The sequence below is a fragment of the Hypomesus transpacificus genome, chromosome 12 (assembly GCF_021917145.1).
Source record: "Hypomesus transpacificus isolate Combined female chromosome 12, fHypTra1, whole genome shotgun sequence".
Lineage (NCBI taxonomy): Eukaryota > Metazoa > Chordata > Actinopteri > Osmeriformes > Osmeridae > Hypomesus > Hypomesus transpacificus.
Genome location: NC_061071.1, coordinates 7,379,391 through 7,400,978, shown reverse-complemented (window position 1 = coordinate 7,400,978; position 21,588 = coordinate 7,379,391).

The following is a 21,588-nucleotide window of genomic DNA, read 5'->3' as shown; positions in this document are numbered from 1 at the left end:
GCGAGTTCCTTGACACGCAATATCCAAGCTAAATCTTTTCCTGGGGTCTGCATATCTTGACTGAGCCAGATCATTCTGTCACAACCCTCAGTCCGCTACTGGTGAAGAAGGAACATTTTAAGCTCAATATAGAGCTCGTTTCTTTCCCCTCCTTCTTTCACTATTAAAGTGCCCATCATCCAGATAGCATGGACAGCTTTAGCTGCATGGAGCAGACATATTGGTTGCTCACCAACGTGTTTAGCAGACATCTTCTTTTCGATTCATGCCAGTGTAGCACATACCTCTTCTCTAAGGAAAACATTAGCATTAGAAATCACAGAAGCTTGCTCTATAGAAGGCTGGTAATTGCTTATGCACCCTTGAAGGTTTATGTGTTTTCTTATCTCGGTAAGTATTCAGTGAAATGAATTATAATTCAGGCTCTCCGGTGCTCACCAGAGACGATCCGGCAAGATGTTAAGTGCCATAATTAAGATCTTTCTTGAATCAGTGGTAAAAATGTCAGCGTCTAAGGCAATACAAGATGTATGCTCCTTTGCTTCAGTGTCTGCACACTAAGGGCAGGCATGCAGCCACACATTTGTTTCCACACACGAGCACTCACAAATGGTCGACACTCTGTGACACTCAACTTGTAGAAATTGGGATTTTGTTGTTGTTGGCAAAAAACAAAAAAGAGGACCCGCTGGTAAGAGGGACATTTAGACTGGGAACAATGCTTACACAACTTTCACATTTCCTTGCAACCCCCCCCCCCCCTCACATTTCTATCATGCCTGGGTATACTATTAAATGCCTCTTCAAATAGCTTAGCACACACAATCCTTTCCTATTATGTAATACCACTCACAAAGTCCCATTAAAGACATGCAAAGCTGTTCACATAAGAAATGGCCTGTCTCTGCTCCGTGCACTGAAATTGATTGCGGTATTTGATTAATAGAGTGGGAAGGGGAACACACATACACAGAGTGCGTATATGAAAACGGAATGGGCCCCTGAGGGAAGTGCATATGAAAAATCAATTTAAAGAACGACTGCAGTCAGCAGGCCCCTCAGAATCGTACAAAGGGCAATCTCAATGTTATGGATATGCTATTTATTTCCTTCTTCTGCTTTTGATTTTTCATATATGGCCTTTAGCACTTTATCCCACTAGGCGAGGAATGGGGCCAGAATTAGCATAGATGCGGTGTACGTAAAGACTGGCAAGGAAATGCTTGTTTTCATCTCTCCAGAGATTATGCCATACAATGCCAGACGTTTGCATCGTTGTATTTCCCAGTTGTAGTACATGCAGATGAATACATCCAGACTTAGGTGGTGTGAAAGTGATTTTAGTGTGCTGAGTTATTCAACCCGTCTGAATATCGTGATACATTCATGAGGCATGGATATTCTGTCATATGTTGAATGTGCTTGGCGACAGTACTTATAATTCCTGAGATTAAAAGAGTGGAAAACAAGGAGGAAGGCCCGGGGAAGCGAAAGGAGCGGACAAGGAGATGGAAAGAGAGATATTGAGTTTAAAAATTCATTCGACTGAAGTGAATCCGATTGCATCAAGTCAAATTGCATTGCGAGAAATTGAATCTCTCTCTATGGAGTTTGAGTTGTGCCAAAATTAATCAAATGTAATTGAATCCTGTCGCGATGGAATCGAATTAGGCCGGGCTGACGTGATTGGGAGAGACATCTGCCTGTTCTCGTGTATTCCTATTGGTTCTGTTGCGTTCCCATCAGTGCGTCTGTTTCGCCTCACCAGGGAGCCCTTCCTGGCGCTCGCCCATTTGAATCTTTCCAGTCTAATGCCGCTCTAATGCCTGTCTCGCGCTAGTCTAATGCCAGTCTCATGCCAGTTTAATGCCGGTTCAATGCTAGTTTGATGGGCACAGCATGGATAGCAAGTGTGTACCCTGGGTATTTGTGAGGCAGATTGGGGATTCTGGGCTTGTCGTGGGAGCTAGGAGAAGGACAGAATGTCTGCCAAACAGGTTGATGGCCTCTCGCACACACATCACATATGGAAGTCTGTTTTACTGTTCTTATGGGGAATCACCTTTCACACCTGTTCAAGATCCTGTTTTCCCTAACCCGAACTCTAACCGTAATCCGAAAACCCTCTAAATCCCCATCGAAATAGCACCCGTAATGACCGAGAAAATTGCCCCAAACGTTCACGTTTGACTTGTTTTCCTATTCTTGGGGAAACCTCTCCACTCACACACACACACATCCAGACACACCCTGCCACTCAAAGCCCTTTGAGCAGTCTATTGTTCCTCCATGGGATGAGGTTGTGGGTCCGGGCCTGGTTCTGGATCCGGCGGGCATGATTAAATGAAGCATTGAGGGAAGGGAGACTGGCAGAAGGGGACCCAGTGAGGCCCCATACACGATGACCCAGTTAGACAGTATAATAACTTTGCTGACTGGAGATTTGCTCTGGACCTGTGGCATCGACCTGCCTAGGGCAGAGACACAAACAGCTCAATAGGAAGAAAGTCTGAAATGAAATGAGCTCAGCCAATGAATAAATAGTCTGAGCGTGGATGGTAACCCAGTACGGCCAGGTGCTGTTACTGCAGGTGCATCCAGAGAGAAAACTATTAGAATGCCTGCGTTAATAAGTTTGTATTACTGGAGAGAGCAATGGCTGGACACATTGCTGTTTCCCATGTCGAGAAACTCCCAGCCCGATGCTAGTGAATAGCCTGACAGATACAGAGATAAGAGAGAGACAGAGACAGAGAGAGAGAGAGAGAGAGAGAGAGAGAAAGAGAGAGAGAGAGAGAGAGAGAGATGAAGGGAGGGGCCGACATCTAGTGAGATCGATCGAGCCATTGTCACAGCTATTATGGGATGGACAGGAGGGATGCATTGACAGCCGAGGAATGCAGTCCCGCCGTTTAGAGCTGAAGCCCAGCTTTATCCAGGGAAAGCACTAGCGTTAGTAAAAGAACGCCTCTGTATTGGTTTGTCCATCAGGGAGATTGAGGAAGGGACTTATGCTAATGATAGCAGCGTTGGGTAGCAGACACTAATGAGGGGTGGTGCAGGGTCCGCTTTGATTTCCCTGGTGCTCAGTCACACAGGGCTAGGCGGGAACTCACACACCCATCATACTGAAGAGACAAGAGGAGGCAGTCTGCTAATGCACCCCCCCCCCCCCAACCCCCGCGTAGAGTACCTACTCACACACACACAACCACTCACACACACGCACCGCCTGCACGAGGCAATTAATGACTATTTCAACCACAAAACGAGCCTTCACATGTCTCAAAGCACGGCACAATGGAGCAGTACTTACATCCTCGGCAAAAGCACTGAGAGCGTGAATCGACTTTGACACAAGAGTGACAGAGGAGGGACAGTAGACGGGTGAATCGAGCAACAAACGTTTACAAATGATTTGGGAAAGTAGATGTGCTCCGCTCGCGTCTGTCGCTCCCCTGTTCTCTTCCTCTCCCTCCCTCCCTCTTTCTGTTCTTCCCCCCCCCCCCAAAGCAGTCGCCCCCACCGTCCCCCCCGTCCTCCCCTACTCTCTCTCCAGTCATCCGCAGAAGAACAACGAGCTCCCGGCTGGTCTCCTGCTGCTTAATTAACCCAAACTGTGATTGATGGGCTCTCCAGCAAGTGTCGTGTGGCGCTGCCACTGACCCGCCTAGGGAGACTGGCCCAGTCTGCCAATCACAGCTCTGCATTCCTAATGGTCTGGAAAAGCTCACCTAGCACACCTCATCATGCACGAGTTCTCCCCGAGAAGGGCTAGCTTTTCCTCTCTGAAGCAGGGCTGGGTGGTCTCTATGGGCCCCGACTAGGGTCCTTATCTCCTATCCGCTCGCGTTGGCCTCGGATTACTCCCAAGGCCTGTTGGGATGGCTCTGCTAGGAAATGATGCAGATGTGAGAGTAGAAAGGGAATCCGTCTTCTCAGATTCTGTGCCCGGAGTCTCAGACTCTTGTGTACGGGGGTTGGGGGGGGGGTGGGGGGTGGGGGGGTGCAGTGCTACCGTAGATGAGAGAGAGGACGGACACTGGAGACGCGCCGCGCCACAGATCGACTTCCCAGAGGTCGCGCCTCTCAGCCGAGCTCCCATCGCCGCCGACGGACGGACTTCAAACCGAATCTCAGAGTGTGTGTGTGTGTGTGTGGGCCGGGTTGTGTAACACGAGGAGAAGTAGATTTCGCTGGACCTTTGTTTTGTTTTGTTTTTTTCATCGACTCTACTCGTTCTTTTTTTTTTTAATACTCAGGGCCGCCTGTCTCTATTTCTCATCTCTCTTTGTCATCGACTCTTTATGGCAGCCATCGCACAGCCCTCTCCCCGACCCCCCGACTCGTCGTAGAGAGGAGATATCTCTCCTTCTCCCTGCGTGAGGACTTTACAAAGTGCCTCGCATGAAGCGAGTCATCGTCAAAGAAGCTAATGATGGCGTTATGACAGAGATATAGATTCCAATTTGCATTTCGTTCACCTGGGACAGACAGGGTGTTTTTAATTATTTCTCTCCTGAACTTATATCCCTCCTCGTTCCCCGTATTCTATGGATTCCTTCCCAGCCCTCAGTGGGGGCAGCACAGACCCTCCATGCCCACGATGCGTCGAGTAACCAACGGCGTCCCGTCTTGGCGGGAACGAGCCAATGAATCTGCTTTAATTAAGTCTCATTTTAGCGAGGGCCGGCTAGCGGGCCTACGGATGCGTTCGGGCTCCAGATGGAATAGTGTCTCCCACATGCCAGTTCTTCTGGTTCTCCTTCTTGGAATGCACCTCGGGACCCCTACCCGAGCACCTCAGGGGCCGACGTCTAGCACAGTCTGTGGACACCTCAGAATCCCTGCAGTCTTCCATTTGTTTGTTTTCTCCTCAGAGAAAGGCTATTTTGACGAGTGTTTTTTTTTTTTACCAAATGCTCGATGCTCTCTTGTGTTTTTGCGGCTAGCGTTAGAGTGTCCTCTGTGGCCACGTACGTGCAGGAGACTGTGGAGCATGTGTGTGGGGGGACTCGTGGGAGATCTGCTTTGGGACGAAGGAGCACGTCGCTAATTCAACCAGCGCTGTTCTGAATGATGTACTTTTTACCTTTTTGTTTGATTTCATTACAAACTACTACTCCATTACAAACAGTCGAAAAGTGCCGGCCCTTGTTGAGAAAGCCTGTGTTCCTGCTAAAAGGTTGGTTATTATGCAGATAAAGAACTTTTGTCACAGAGAGGGAGGACTAGGTTATATAGCAGACTAGTGCACGGACCTCAGCCCCAGCCCTCAGTCTTCAGAAGTGGACTGTGATCCTGACCATTCCCCATTCCCCATTCCCCCACCCAGAGTCCCTTGTGGATGTCGGTTGTGGTCGAGCAGTGCTGTAATGACCTCCATAGGGAACCAGAGGAGCTCAGAGCTCAGAGCTCACACCAGGAGGCACAAACCCTACTGCAAAAGCTAGAGCCAAAATGGAGTCTTCCAAAAACTCAAGATTGGCAGGTGCACGTTGGCTTGGACAGAATAGCTAATCTGAAGGTCAGTCTATAATCAGACACACACATTCGCTCTCTCTCTCACACACACACACAAACACACACAATCATAGACCACCAAATAAAGAAAAGCGTTGTAAGATATTTCAGGGCGAGAGAGAAAAAAAAAACACCAAAACAATTTTACAGTTGCGCACCGCAACTAATTCATAAAGGCTACGAGGGTATTGGAACCCGGGGGAATGATAGATTACTCCTACACTTGAGGCTGAGATCTCAGCAGAAAACACGAACACATTGTATTGCAGTCGAGTCAATAAACACAGCCAGCTCAGCCACCGCCACAGCCGTGAGGGATGCTTCAGCCACCGTCCCAGAGGAGGTGGCCAGAGCCACAAATTAATGGAGTGGCCCCAGATGATAGGGCCGTTTCATTTGGAACCGTCACGCTACATAAAGCCCTGCAGAAATGAGGAGTTCGCCCGGGTGGCCGCCCCCCCCCCCCACTCTCCTCTTTCAGGGGAGTCTTAAAATAACCCTGGCTGATTGTGTGTGTGGCCAGCCACACCACCTAGCGCCCACCTCGCCGCCCCCCTCCGTGCCCCCCAAGGGGGGGGGGGGGGGGGGGTGCAGTGCCCAGTCTGGCTCGGGCGCAATCACCGGAGCACAAAGACCCGCCTGCCCGCCGGTGCCAGCGCAGGCTGGAATTCATCGTCTGGCTTTTTGGGAGGTGAGGTTATATAAAAGATTCCGTCTCCATTTTATAGTCCCTCCGTACCTTGTCTCTTTGTGTTCGGGCTCTGATTTCCTTCCAGCACTTTTAGGAGTTAGCGGGGATAGAGGGAGCTCTGGTGATGAGGGCTCTTTTTAAAATTGCTTTCTGCGGCGATAATGCTCACATGAATTACGCATGATTCGCGACTATTCATCTTCGCTCTTCATCTGCGACACACTCATCCACTGCCACGACCACACTGCCATGCACTACACACACACTTACACGGCACTAGCCGACATGCCGTAAACACACACACTTACACTGCAAACAGCACACACGTCAAACAGCAGGGGAGGCTGTAGGTAGACGTGAGAGTCCGATTTTGGGGAGATTAAGCATTCAACGTATTCCTTCTCCTCATCATCACCCTCTCCTCAGAGCTGCAGAATAGACCTTAGCTATGACCAGCGAAAACAGAATTTAACAAAGTCTGGGGAGGTGGGGAGTAGCAGGTAACTTAGCACAAACCTCAGTGGACCAAGAGCATGCTGTCTCCTTTAATGTTCCCCTCGGCTCGCTTGTGTAAGTAAACTTTCCGTGTCGCTCCCAGGACTAGTTTGGGCTTCGTCTGGCTCTCTATTTGGCTCCGTGCACCAGTTATTTATTCTCTCGTTGTGTACCTTTGTCAGATTATAAATACCTTAACTGATGGCCTGGATCCAGCAGTCTGCTTTAGACTTCCCAGGGAATGCTCATTTACAAATCACCTGCACACCTGTCTTTTCTTTCCAGAGTGCAGTCGGTTCTCGACACCTCAGCGAAAAACAGGTTGGGAATGGCAGAAATAAGTCAATCCAAGCACCTAGATCCAACTTGAACACATCTAATATACTCTATCTTTATTTCCAGTTAGTATAATGTCTTTGAGTCCTGAGGCCCTGTTGGCTTTTGAAACTAATTCAAAATGTGTTTTGTTGGAATTGGATTCACGAGCCTCTGGCTGATGGTTTTGCATGAGAATGAAGTGTGTTATGGCTTTTCGCTATCACAACAGTACATTTCAGACACCACCAGTGGTGCATCCCTTGAACTTTCCCTGGTCTGGCATCCTCAATAGTGAGTGCTTATTAGAAACAGTTTCTCAGTTGTCTTGACACTATTTTTGGATATGCAGTATAGGTTCCACTATAATGTGAATTCGACTCACATCTTACCACATGAGAGTCGGGACTCACTTTGCCCCGTTTTTTTTACGAGTGGCGGCTTACCCAACAGCTCGCTTGTGTAACTCGGCCCCTCGATCCCAGAGGCTCTCCCCCATCGCCGTCCCAGAATGCACCAGGGGCCCTCGAGAGGGGGCCATTCGGTTTTGGATGGGGCGGAAGTGTCGAATGGGATGAGTGGAGCTCCGGAAGGTTCTGTGGTGATGGAGGGGTGGGGGTGGCAGGGGGGGGGGGGGGGCTGTGAGCGCTGTGTGAAGCATGGCCAAAGGCTGGGCCCATGCTCTGTCTCCCAGGCTTAGTTCATAGCGGAGCTTTACCTGTGATGGATGAAAGGTGACGCCCGGTGCTGTAAACTCCTGGGCCCATGGAACAGCCACACCAAGCCCCTGTGACGGAGGACCTGTGTGGCTCTCCGACGCAAACCTGGGAACATCGACAGACGGCACGGGCGTCCGCGTCTCGGACGCATCGCTGATGCGATTGCCACGGCGACGAGTGCGTTCGGTCATGTTAGATGGCGGCGAGCGGCGAGCAGTCTGCCGCTGTACGACTGCTCACGGTCATCACGCTATGAAATGGGAGTGTGACTGTGTGCAAATCAGATGTGATGGGGCTTCCGAGATTTCATCCAGTGGGGCTGATAAAGTGCAACAAGACGTAACCAGGGGAAGATGAACTGAGACGACGAGAGAGATGGAGAGGGGAAGAAACGGAGAAACAATGAGAGAGGAAGAGAGAGGAAGAGAGGGAGTCTGTGTGTGTGTGTGTGTGTGTGTCTTCATCAGTGGTTCTGCTTACTCTCAGATTCCCCCTGTTTTGGGGTTGCTCCTCTGGCTCAAGGCCCCTGAGAGTTGACTCACAATGCTGCTCTCACATCTCCCCGGATCAGCAGAATAGCATGCTAACCAGCTCCCTCCCAATCATCTCTCTCTCTCTCTCTCTCTCTCTCTCTCTCTCTTTCTCTCCTCTCTGTCCCTCTCTCTCTCGGTCTCTCTCCTTCACCTCTCTCTATCTCTATCTATACCTCCTTCTGTCTGTCTCCCCTCTCCCCCCACCCCCTCTATCTCTCTCTCACACTCTGTTCCTGGAAGAGTCTTTTACCTTCTCTACACTGGCCTGCTGTAATTCACTCTCTCTTTCTTTGACGCCTTTCCCGTTCTGCATTCTGTCTGCCTCGTTCCCACGAAGTGATCACGTGAGGTGAACTGCTATGATTGGCCCAGGGCGGGAGAAGCACCGTTACATCAGTCAGCCCCTCAACATTTGTTCTTGGAAAAACCCCACAGTCAAATCAACCAATCAGCACCCGGAGCACCGGACACTACAGTCCAATCATTTGTTTGCTTTCGATTGTCGTTCAAGCCCGGGCTAATAAAGAGGTGCGAGATCTCGTTATTGGCGTCCCAGCTCGGAGGTGTAAACACTTCCCCCACAGACCTACCAACACGCCGCCGTCACTGAAGAGCACATCATTATCTCTCTGGGAAGACAAGGGCTCTGTGTGAGGCCTGAAGTGTTCCTGAGATGTCCACGCCCCTTCCACCCGCCATGCGCCTCGCGGACAAGTTCACGTCGGCGGGCAGACGGCGCGCCGGGGAGCGACACCTCATCGTCGTAGTTACCTCTCCTCATGAACAGAAAGGAGGCGAAGGTTGCGTCCCGGTCTGTTTTCGCGGGAGCGAGGGGGGGGGGGAGGGAAGAGATAAGGGCGACAAGGGAGAGAAAAAAGGAACGATTGAGAGGGAAAGGGAAGGGGGGGGTGGATACAGCCTGTGAGAGGAGGGGAGAGAAGGGGAGGGAGAGAGAGAGAGAGAGAGAGACAGTGGGAGAGAAAGAGGAACAAGACAGAGGAGAATGAAAGAGAGTGTCTGTGTGTTAGTCACGCAGAGAGCCTTGTGGCGGGGTGAGGGAGACGAGCCTTTGTTTGCTCTGTAAGCCCGGCGATGCTATCGGCACTAATCTGCTGCTGTATTGTGCTGCTGGGAGCTAATAGATGAGGTGGCTTCACTCCAGCATGGGGTGGATGGTGGCTGTGTAGATGTAGGTGTGTGTGTGTGTGTCCAGAACCAAGGCAGATAAGAATCCCTGCGATGACCTCATAGTTAGCCCGGGTCCCAGATGGCTTGGCACTAGGCGATGCAGCAATTACACAACACAGAGGAGTGTGTGTGAGTGTTTGTGTGTGTGTGTGTGTGTGTATGTGTGACACCGGCCATACACCGTCATTGACAGCGAGCCTCTTCCATCACAGCAGCCGTCTCGCGTCACAGTCGATATCTCTTCATAAGTGTTTTGATTACAGAACCTGTGTGTGTGTGTGTGTGTGTGTGTGAGAGCATGTGTGTCCTCGAGGCCCATCCGAATGTGTGTTAATTCAAGTGACAGTGGCTGATGGCTTTCTTTGGGTATGTGCATTTGCATGCGTGTGTTTTGTTTATGTGCGTGTGTTTTAGAGGTGCGTGTGTGTGTGCGTGTGTGTGTGTGTGTGTGTGTGTGTGCGTGCGTGCGTGTGTTGTATGTGTGTGTGTGGACAGAGGAGCCCAGGGTGATTTATGGGCTGTTTTAAAGCAGGCAGTAGAAAACTTTATTAGACAGCACTCCAGACTACTGCAGCCTGACAATGAGAACAGCCCACAGCACCCTGGGATCACCGTCTGTAATTAGTCTGGAAACCCACCTGTTAGAGAGAGAGAGAGAGACAGAGAGAGAGAGAGAGAGAGAGAGAGAGAGAGTGAGAGAGAGAGAGAGAGAGAGAGAGAGAGAGAGAGAGAGAGAGAGAGAGAGAGAGAGAGAGAGAGAGAGAGAGAGAGAGAGAGAGAGAGAGAGAGAGAGAGACAGAGAGAGAGAGAGAGAGAGAGAGAGACAGAGAGAGAGACAGAGAGAGAGACAGAGACAGAGACAGAGACAGAGACGGGGTGGGAGAAGGGGTGGGAGAAGGGAGGAGGTAGGAAAACAAGAGAAATGGAGAGAAGAAGGTGACTCCCATGTACGGCAAAGAGTAATGGAGGGTTTTAGGAAGAAGAGAGAGATAGATGGAGGAGCTGGAGGAGGGAAGGGGAGAGATAAGGGGTGAATATGACTCACAGGAAAGGAGGAATGAGAAGTGGGATCAAATAATGTTTGGAATATATCCGTTTGGGTTACGTGTGTGTGTGGGGGGGGGTTGCGTGCGGGTGTGTGGTTGCGTGTGTGTGTGTGTGTGTGTGGCTGGGCTTTGCTCTGACGTGGGCTCGGCAGTGTGCATCCGCTCACATCACCTGGATGACAGGATATCAGTACAAACACACACACACACGCACGCGTACATACACACTCTGAAACTCAGAAGCACACCGGCATGCACTCGTGCTCAAACGCACACACACACCCTGCTTCTTTCACTCCAGTATGGGTGTTGACAGGCCAGGAGAATCTCTATTAAATATTCACAAACCCTTTCTGCTGTTTTGGCGATACCTGTCATAGCCTCTCACTGAGGTCTTTCTTTGTGTGTGTGTGTGTGTGTTTGTGGGTTTCTCTCACAGTATGAATGCTTATTTGTTTTGCTGTTTTCTTATTGCCCATCGTCCATCGCTTATCGCGTGTGTGAGCTCGCGTCTCGTTAGTGTGCATCCCATAGGAGTCTCCTTCTGGGTCCTCATACATAAATGAGGGTGTTTGTTGTGGAAGTGCATGTGTGCATATGCCATTCCCACTGTCCTGACTCCCCGGAACATAATTGAGCTTCAGCCAGAATCCTCACTCTCTCTTTGAGCTGGCAAAGTGTCTCGCTGCACTTACATCAACCAAGTGTCTCTCACTTCTCACAGCGGGGGGAAAACACCAAAAAAATACCTCCCCAGATATTTGGTTTAAAACACGTCGAGGGTTTCGAAAAGGTGTGCTAATTGAGTAGACAGGAAGTCACAGAGACACAATGGAGAAGTCAGGAAGAAAGAAAAACGTCTTTCCTTCGCTCTCTCGCCCCTAAACATGCACACGTTCCCTCGTTCCCACCGGAAACGCACACTTTTCGAAAAACACTCGCTAATGTAGTCAGTGTCTCCCAAAAGTGGTTGCCACCCCCGATGGACTGCTTGCCGTGGCGTGCCGTGAGGAGGTTGTAAAGTTGGCTGTTAAACGCCATCTGCTCCAGCCTTCAGGTTCCTGCAGGGCATCGGGGACCCAGAGATGCGAGGACCTGGCCAGGGAGGGATCCTCTCATCTCATGTGGTTGGAGGCTGGGAACATCTCAGCTTCCGCACCCTCCGTCATATACGTTGCTTTGGGTGAATGGTTGGATAGATCTGGAACATTTTCAATGGCACGTATTCATGGAACAATATGTCAGTCGTAACATCTTTGGAGTTTGTTTATTGGGGTCCCATCCACAGTGTAATTCAGGCTGGAGTTTTAACGGTATGTCAGGTGCAGTTGCCAGGTTGGAGGACTGCCTTGGGTCCCGATTTGCGTCTAGACTGTGAACGTGGTATTGAGTGACGCGTCACAGCCCGGTTTCGGGCGGGAGCAACTAGACATTGTGCTGCTTGACAGAAGGGCGATGTGTCACTGACAGACAGCCTTTGTGAACAAGGGGACCAAGTTTACCATTATAATTCGACAATAGCGTTACCTTAGCATAGATCATTGCTTACTGTTGACACGGTGTCAATTTATATCCCTCCCCTGTTCATTCCTGTGTTGTTTTCCACCATTCGTCACAAGTAGGACGTTAATAGAGGATAATTCTAGCGCCAATAGCACATGTCAGCGGGCGTTCGTAAGCCCCAGTGTTCACACGTGTTTCCAAATGTTCACCATCTGGAGGACTGGCAGGGCCGTGCTGTGATGAGGCCTCTGCGTGTCAGGAAGCTGTCATCCCAGGGCCGGGGAGGGGAGGGGCTGGGGAGTGGGAGCGAGGGACATCCAAACGCCGACTGAGCTTAACACCTTTTTTGAACGTGTAGGAGGAGCGAGGAGGGGGCTGGGGATGAAAGTGAGAGAGAGAGGGGGGGGGGGGGGGGGGGGGGGGAGGGGGAGGGATGGATAAAGAGAGGGAGAGAGAGAGGGGGGAGGGCTGGATGCAGAGAGGGAGAGAGAGAGAGAGAGAGAGAGAGAGAGAGAGAGAGAGAGAGAGAGAGAGAGAGAGAGAGAGAGAGAGAGAGAGAGAGAGAGACAAGGGCAGTGAGAAAAGAGAAGTGGGACGGAGCGATAAATAGAGAGAGAGGGAGAGAATGAAAAAGAGAGAGAGAAGAAAAAGATTGAATGAGGGGGTCACTGGCTGTATTTACAGAGGGAGAGACACATGCTAATTTCATGTGCAGCTGTCCAATGTGAGAGCCAAGCATCATTTATTTGAAGACAATAATGCTTTGCTTCCAGACTGCAACAGTGCTGGTCCATTTTCCAGCTAGTATTCGTATATATGGGGTGTGTGTGTATTTTTGTGTGTGTGTGTGTGGATGGGGGGGGTGTGAGCCAGCATTTGCGCTTGTTTGTTTGAGTGTATGTGTAATTGTACTGTATTTAACCCTGAATGTGTACTTGTGTGTTAGTGTGTGTGTGTATGTTTGCATGTTTGCATGTGTGTGTGTGTGTGTGTGTGTGTGTGTGTGTGTGTGTGTGTGTGTCTAGCAGATGCCAGCCCACCTGAAATTCCTACTCAGACTGAAACAGGCCCTCAGTCAACAGTGTATATCAGGACACATGTCATTGCTTGAGATAAACACAGTCACACGCACATATTGCATTTTTACTCCTTACTACTTCGAACACGTTTCAATTGAGTGACTGGAGTGCATCATTGGAGCAAGGAAAACTAGGTTCAACTATGGTGTGCAGGAATGGTCAACAGGTGCCAGGTTTAGCTTCAGGATTAAGTCTTGAGGGCTAGAAAAGGTTAGATTACTGATGGAAAGACATCGATCGAGGAGCAGGGAGAAAGAGAGAGATGTGGCCTTGGCCCCCCCTAAAGGTTTTGCTCGAACTGAAAACTTGAAAAACGGAATTAAAACAATTGAGATGTTGCATTGTAGTTTATTTGTGTTCACCGTGCCTGGTAGCTGAGGCGTGTTTAGCTTGTGATGCGGCTAAAAGATAATGTTCCTTGACTCTGGCCAGCAAGAGAACCATCGCCTCCTGATCCTTGATCTTCTACTTTACTGTCGATATGCACTATTTGTATGTTACTTTGGATAAAATGCTAATTGAATCCAATTTAAAATGTAAATGCAAAGGTCCCGTTCCCTACACCACACTGCTCCCCCCATCTCTCTCTCTCTCTCTCTCTCTCCTCTCTCTCTCTCTCTCTCTCTCTCTCTCTCTCTCTCTCTCTCTTATATGTCTCTCTTTATCTCTCTCTTTGTCTCTTTCTGTCGATCTCTCTGTCTGTGGTGTGTCTCTCTCTCCCTTTCCTCTGGGGAAATCAGTGACTGCCGTATCGGCTCCTCACCCTCTCCCACACTCTGTCCCCTTAACCCTGCAACAACTGCAAAACAATCTACCTATCTTGCTCTTTCCCTTTCCTCACCCACCCTTTCCTCATCTTCCATTTCTTTCGTCATCGCTCACTCTTTGTCCCTTCCCTCCTCCTCTCTCCTCTCCTTTCTTGTTTCCTCTCCTCCTCTCTCCCCCGCTCTACTCTCCTCTTCTCTCCTCCTCTCTTCTCCCCTCCCCTCCACTCCTCTCTCCTCTCTTCACATCTTCCCCTCTTCCCCTTCTCTCCCTTTCTCTCCGCTCTCTCCTCTGCTCGCCTCTCCTCCTTTCCTCTCCTTTCCCCTCCACTCCTCTCCTCTCTCCGCTTCATCCTCTCCCCTCTCCTCTACCAGAGCTCCAACAGATAATATTGATCAGATTGAATTGAAGGCGTTAGAATGCAATCCCGCCTGTCTGTTGGGTGTGGAGCTGTGTGGCTGCTCGATAGCGTGGTCCAGGCGGTCAGTGGTGCCCCTGGAGGGAGGGGTGACTCCCTTTCCAATCTGCTGCTGCTCCCACCTCCCAGCCTCCCCTGATCCAGCCAGCATTCTCAGGGGAGGGCTCCAGTCTCTCTCTCTCTTTCTGCCTCTCTCTTTCTCTCCTTTCCTTTCTCACTTTCATCCTCTGTCTCTTTCTCTCATGGCCTCTCACTCATTTTGTTCTCTGTCTCTCTTTCTCTCTCCCTAATTCTCTCTCTCGTTCTCTCTCTGCTCTCTCTTTCTCTCTCTCTCTTCTGCTATCTTTACTGTTATCATTGCCGTCGACTTTCTCATACCATGGGTCCATGAAATGTTTGCCAGTGCTGAGTGCAGCCTGTGAGGTGAGCTGTGAAGTCTCTCTGTGATTCCCTGAGTAGAGGGGAGCAGGTGTGTCGTGTGACACAGCCTTGAGTCTAATTCATATGAATGTCTCAGTGAACAGACTGTCTGATTACATCAAAACATGCAAGGTATCTCGCTGTGAGCTTGCCTTTGAGGGTTAGCTGCAGCTTTGCTAGAAACCCCGTCAAACTCTCTCTTTCTCTCTTTCTCTCTTTCTCTCTCTTCATCTCTCTTTCTCTCTTTCTCTCTCTTTCTCTCTTCTCTCTCTTTCTCTCTTCTCTCTCTTCTCTCTCTCTTTCTCTCTTTCTCTCTCTTTCTCTCATTCTCTCTCTTTGTATCTCTGTCTATCTGTCTCTCTTTCTCTCTCTCCACTGTTCTCTCACTCTCCACCATCTTGATCTCTTTTTTAAACACCCGGTAATTTGTAATTGAATGCCTTCAGTTAGTGAATGTTACTTTGGAATTGTCTCCTTCACTTGTCATAGACATGACTTGTTCCTCCACTGCCAATATTCCGACTTCCTTGTGTAAAAAAAAAAAAGAAATACAAATGTTTTTCCAAGCTGTCTGTTTACAAAGAGCTTGTCCTTAATCACGACAACGATCTTGTGGAATATGCTAGAACATGGTCCTCTTTCTTTGATGCTTTCTGGTGTGGATCGGAGAGCATCTAGTCGTGGACGCGTGTATGTACAGAATGTAAGTGTGTATGTAAGTGCGTGCATGTGTGTGTGTGTGTGGGAGGAGTTGTGGAGGCCCGTGTAGCGCCGTGCGTGGTTCCCAGGCTCATGAAGTTGTGGAAGCCCTGTCGTTCTCCTGACACTGCGGTCTTCCAGAGCTTGTTAATGCCCCTACTAATGTCCTACAGCAGCAGACCCGGCCAACCGCCTCTGTGGGCCCCACGCCTGCTGCATACTGCATGGCTGTCCCCTCTTTAAACCCACCTGTCACTTCCCATCTATCTGTCCCCTGTGCACCCACACACACACACACACACACACACACACACACTCACAGTCTATCTTAGTCTCTGTTTGCACCATCCCTCTCTCCCACACGAGTCGGTTTGTACCGGGCCCCATGATCTGCCTGCCTGCCTGTGGGCCAGCTTGCCTGTCTGTATGTCTACTTGTCTGTATACCTGTTTGTCTTTTCCACTATTTGTTTAGCTGTCATGTAACCCTAACCCTCTATGTGTTACTTGCTGGTGTACCTGCTCCTGTACCTGCACCAGCTGTAATGCAGGGGTTTGATTCAAAGTGCAACCCCAGATGGCCTGCTTGGTCCAGGCTACCCCTGTGGAGGTTCTAAGTGCTGTCTGTGGAGGAGCTGTCCGGCTGCCAGTGCTGAATTGACTGACACTCTGACTAAGCTAAGAGGTTCTGCTGTGGCGCTATCCATGGTGCTGAATCTGGTTAGCAACCAACTGGCTCAGTTTGGTAGCATTGCAGGGTATAAAGTCAATGGGACTGCGGATTCATACTGGTGTGTGTGTGTGAGTGTATGTGTGAGAGAGGAATGTGTGTGCTTGTGTGTGTGTGTGTGTGTGTGTGTGTGTGTGTGAGAGAGAGAGAGTGTTGCTCAGTGTTGGCATAAATTGACTGAGGAGGTTTGGAATTGGAGCTGTTAGATGGTGACACGCATGTGACAGATGCCTCTGTGCGCAGGCTGGTGAACCTCATCCCTGCAGGGCGAACACCACCAGCAGCGTGCCGAAGCATCTGACTCACAGAGGAGCGCTGTAAACACGACTCACGCTGAGGACACACGTTTGTCTCCCGGGATCTGTGTTCACAAGATTCATCCCTGTGTGTGTGTGTGTGTGTGTGTGTGTGTGTGTGTGTGTGTGAGTATATCAGAAAGGGTTCAATGAGCCAAGCCCCAGCATGGGGCTGTGTTCCAAAAGTTAACCTCTGCTGCAGCACACACACTGTCAGGAAAACACCAATCCTATCTGATCACCTTGCCGAGAGATGAAAAGTCATCATGTACACTACCGTCTCAGAATAAAGAGAGGGAGGGGGGGGGGGGGGACAGAAGAGAGGGAGGGAAGGAGAGGGGGGATGAAAGAATGTTGAAAGATTGAGGCTGAAAGTAGAGAGAAAAAGAGAGACACAGACAGACAGACAGAGAGAGAGAGAGAGAGAGAGAGAGAGAGAGAGAGAGAGAGAGAGAGAGAGAGAGAGAGAGAGAGAGAGAGAGAGAGAGAGAGAGAGAGAGAAAGAAAGAGAAAGAGAAAGAGGAAAGAGAAAGAGAAAGAGAAAGAGAAAGAGAAAGAGAACGAGAGAGAGAGAGAGAGAGAGAGAGAGAGAGAGAGAGAGAGAGAGAGAGAGGGAGAGGCAGAGAGAGAGAGGCAGCAGAAAGGAGTGATAGAGACAGAAACGTCAGAATGATTTGAAATAATTTCCTAACCCTTTCGAGAGCATGTGGTTCGCCGCCTACGCGGTTTGATTCAGCCTCAGAACCAGAACGCTGGATCGGGTAATGAGTTTATAGATCTGCTCCCATTGTGTTGCCGTGGCGATGGGACATCCAGATGCGACTGTTTCTGTCTTCAAGGAATGTCAAAGTGAGATAATCGGCTAGCTCCGTTTGATGCCGATTACAGTGTGGAATTGGTTTTTTTCTCACACCCAAATCAAATGTCGCTAAGATTAACATCGAGCAGAGGCTGAAAACACTAATCTGATAAGACTGTTAATGGAGATCAAGCTGAGTTGGGATTAGGGCTCTGATTCCAATAGCACTGCGCCTTTCTCCCTCTCACAGATGTTGCGGACTCGCGTGAGGTAATCCATAATAAAAACTGGTTGTTCATGATCTATTTAACTGAGCAGTGAGCAGATTGTCCCTGTGGACACACGCTTTCGATTGAAGTCCATACGCAACAACCACAAAATGAAAATAGAGTGAAAATAGATCAACGGAAAGTTGAAAGGGGAGGGAGGGAAAAAGAGGGTGAGGGAAAAGGAGAGGGAAAGAGAGAACGAGAAGGTTCTGCTTAGAGAGACATGAGCGAGGGCTGTGTTGGATTTCATTAGTATTAAAGATCTTGTTTGAATGTTTAATTACAAGGCTCTGTGGCCGCAGAGCTCTCGACTTCCACTGTTAAACGAACACTCGGTTTCAGTGACGCGCGCTGCACAAAGCACGAGCTGACTGTACCGGGGGCTCTCAATACAGCAGCTCCCACGCCGTGTGATAAACGCCGGGCCTGCCTCCAGTCCTGGTTATCACTGACACACACCCTCATTCCGCATTTCAAAGGCATTGATTTCGCTTTTCCCTTTGTGTTATCGTCAAAGCAACAGAAATATATATCCGCAGCCGAGCGTCCCCACCCTATTCTACGTCCTCCTGTCGTCCTGATACTCCCCCCCCCCACCCCCCCCCTACCCCCCTGCCTTCACCACTTAGGATAACAATAACATTAGCCCCCCTCCCACCCGTTTTCGCCATTAAAAAAAGCATTACATCAACCAATCAACTGCTGTTAATGTTGTAAGTTCTCCACATGGTGATCAACATAATCGTCAAGCTGCATGATTGGGTTAGGAAGCAGAAGTTGCTTCTTTAAGGGCAAGCTTAAGCATCGGAAAACTCCACACCTCTAATGAATACAATCCGCCTTTCTTGATTTGCAATTGTTTGTCAGCTCAACTTGTTGTCCTTTGCCAACTCAATATTTTGAATATTTGGAGTTAATTGTGTGCCGACCTTTACCTGTTTCACCGTTGTTTTGACTGATTATAATTAGTGATGCGACGAGAGGAGAAAGAGAGCAATTACCGTCTGTCGTCAACGAACAACAATGCTCTGTTGTGCTGTTTTGCAAACAGCCAAGACAGGCGCTGCTGGAGTGTGTGCCGATGAAAGTCAGGCTTAGAAACGGAAAGGGTGAGAGGGGAGAGGGCAAGAGGAAAAGAGAAAAGGAGAGAGAATGAAAGAGACACAGAGAGAGAGAGAGAGAGAGAGAGAGAGAGAGAGAGAGAGAGAGAGAGAGAGAGAGAGAGAGCAAGAAAGAGATTGTTTCTCTCTCATGTGTTTATAATAAATCTTATGTATTGTCACTTCACTGTGAGATGCTTTGGCAAGTTTATTGTTTAATCTAAACATCCATGCCAGAGGAGCATCATAAATTGAATTGAACTCCGAGAGAAAGTGGGAAAATCAAGGACATCTGTGAAACAGATTGGTACAGTATTTCATGCCCTCAGTTGATCCTACAGTGCCCTCCAAAAGTATTGGAACAGTGAGGCGAATTCCTTTATTTTTGCTGTAGACTGAAAACATTTGGGCTTGACATCAAATAATGAACGTGAGACCAGAGATCAACGTTTCAGCTTTTATTTCCAGGTATTTACATCAGGATCTGATGCACAACTAAGAAAATATCACATTTTGTTTGAATCCACCCATTTGTCATGTGAGCAAAAGTATTGGAACAGATATACTTAAAACATATTTAAGTGAATAAGACTTAATATTTAGTTGCAAATCCTTTGCTTTCAATAACTGCAGCAAGTCTGTGACCCATTGACGTCACCAAACTTTTGCATTCTTCCTTTTTGATGCTTTCCCAGGCTTTCACTGCAGCCTCTTTCAGTTGTTGTTTGTTTTGTGGGGTTCCTCCCTTCAGTCTCCTCTTAAGCAGGTAAAATGCATGCTCTATAGGGTTTAAGTCTGGAGATTGACTTGGCCAGTCTAATACCTTCCATTTCTTGCCCCTGATGAACTCCTTTGTTGTTTTGGCAGTGTGTTTTGGGTCGTTATCTTGCTGCATGATGAAGGCTCTGCCAATCAGTTTGGTTGCATCTTTCCTTAAATTGGCAGACAAAATGTTTCTGTAGACTTCCGAGTTCATTTTGCTGCTGCCATCATGTGTTACATCCTCAATGAAGATTAATGAGCCCGTCCTAGAAGAAGCCATGCAAGCCCAAGCCATGACATTACCTCCACCGTGTTTCACAGATGAGCTTGTGTGTTTGGGATCATGAGCAGTTCCTTTCTTTCTCCAAACTTTAGCCTTTCCATCACTTTGGTAAAAGTTAATCTTTGTCTCATCAGTCCATAAAACTTTGTCCCAGAATTTTTGAGGTTCATCTCTGTACTTTTTGGCAAATTCCAGCCTGGCCTTCCTATTCTTCTTGCTAATGAGTGGTTTGCATCTTCTGGTGTAGCCCTTGTACTTTTGTTCATGAAGTCTTCTGCGAACAGTAGATAGTGATACCTTCACTCCTGCCATCTGGAGGTTGTTGCTGATCTCACTAACAGTTGTTTTAGGGTCTTTCTTTACAGCTCTCACAATGTTTCTGTCATCAACTGCTGATGTTTTCCTTGGTCTACCTGTTCGACGTCTGTTACTTAGTACACCAGTAGTTTTCTTCTTCTTCAGGACATTCCAAATGGTTGTACTGGCTATGGCCAATGTTTCTGCAATGGCTCTGATTGATTTTCCATCTTCTCTAAGACTCACAATTGCTTGTTTTTCACCCAAAGACAGCGCTCCGGTTTTCATGTTGTTTTCACCTCTGAATACAGTCTGCATAGACAAAACCTATCTTACCCAATCTGAACCTGAGTGTAGACATTCAGTGGTATTTATTGATTGAATAATGTATGTAATAGGACACACCTGGGCAACAAAACACACCTGTCAGTCATATGTTCCAATACTTTTGCTCACGTGACAAATGGGTGGGTTCGAACAAAAAGGTGATATTTTCTAATTTGTGCATCAGATCCTGATGTAAATACCTGGAAATAAAAGCTGAAACGTTGATCTCTGGTTTCACATTCATCGTTTGATGTCAAGCCCAAATGTTTTCAGTCTACAGCAAAAATAAAGGAATTGGCCTCACTGTTCCAATACTTTTGGAGGGCACTGTATATGTTGACAGAGCATGACAACATATCATTATTATGGTTATCTTATATTTCTCCTACATTTCATATGGTATCTTTTTGTGTCTCACAGCATGTGGTATAATTGTAATTTGACATACAGTAGCAACCACTAGATAGTACTACATAATAAGTACTACACTTACTGAAATAGTCTGGTCCTGGCTGTTATTGGATTTTGATTGAAGTAATATCAACATTAAAACAGACTTTACACCCATTCCTGCTATGTACTTTGCAGTTACCTACCCACTCACCTACTCAATATCTCTCTCTGTCTCTCTCTCTGGCTCTCTCTCTGTCTCTCTCTCTCTCCAAATCTATATTTTTTTCCCTCCATCTCTAAGTTCCTCTTTCTCCTTTTCTTTCCATATCTCCATCTCTTTCTGCATATTTCTTTATGTGTTTCTCTCTCTCTCTCCCTACATCTCCCCACCGGTGCAGGAAGGTGAAGTGATGATGTTAAACACATCCCTAGCCTTGGACGGCTCAAGGGCAGCCACTCGCAGGAATTTAAACACCAACATGCGGGTCGCTAGGGAAACGGCAATCCAGAGGCTCTCCGATCTCTTGGCTCCTCATTAGCATATGCGCATACAAGGGGTTCGGCTCAAGGATGGAAAGAACAGTGCACAGCCCCGTCCATATTGATGTGGCTGAGGTGTGTGGGCGGGGGAAGGTTGACGTCAGGGGGCTGGTTAGTGACCCTAGACTGCTGTTTCCTTTGTGTGTTCATCTAGAGAGGACCGGTAAACAAGGGAGTCAAGGGAGTCAGGTGGCTGAGCGGTTAGGGAATCGGGCTAGTAATCTGAAGGTCGCCAGTTCGATTCCCGGCTGAGCCAAATGACGTTGTGTCCTTGGGCAAGGCACTTCACCCTACTTGCCTCGGGGGAATGTCCCTGTACTTACTGTAAGTCGCTCTGGATAAGAGCGTCTGCTAAATAACTAAATGTAAATGTAAATGTAAATGTAAACACATTTGTAT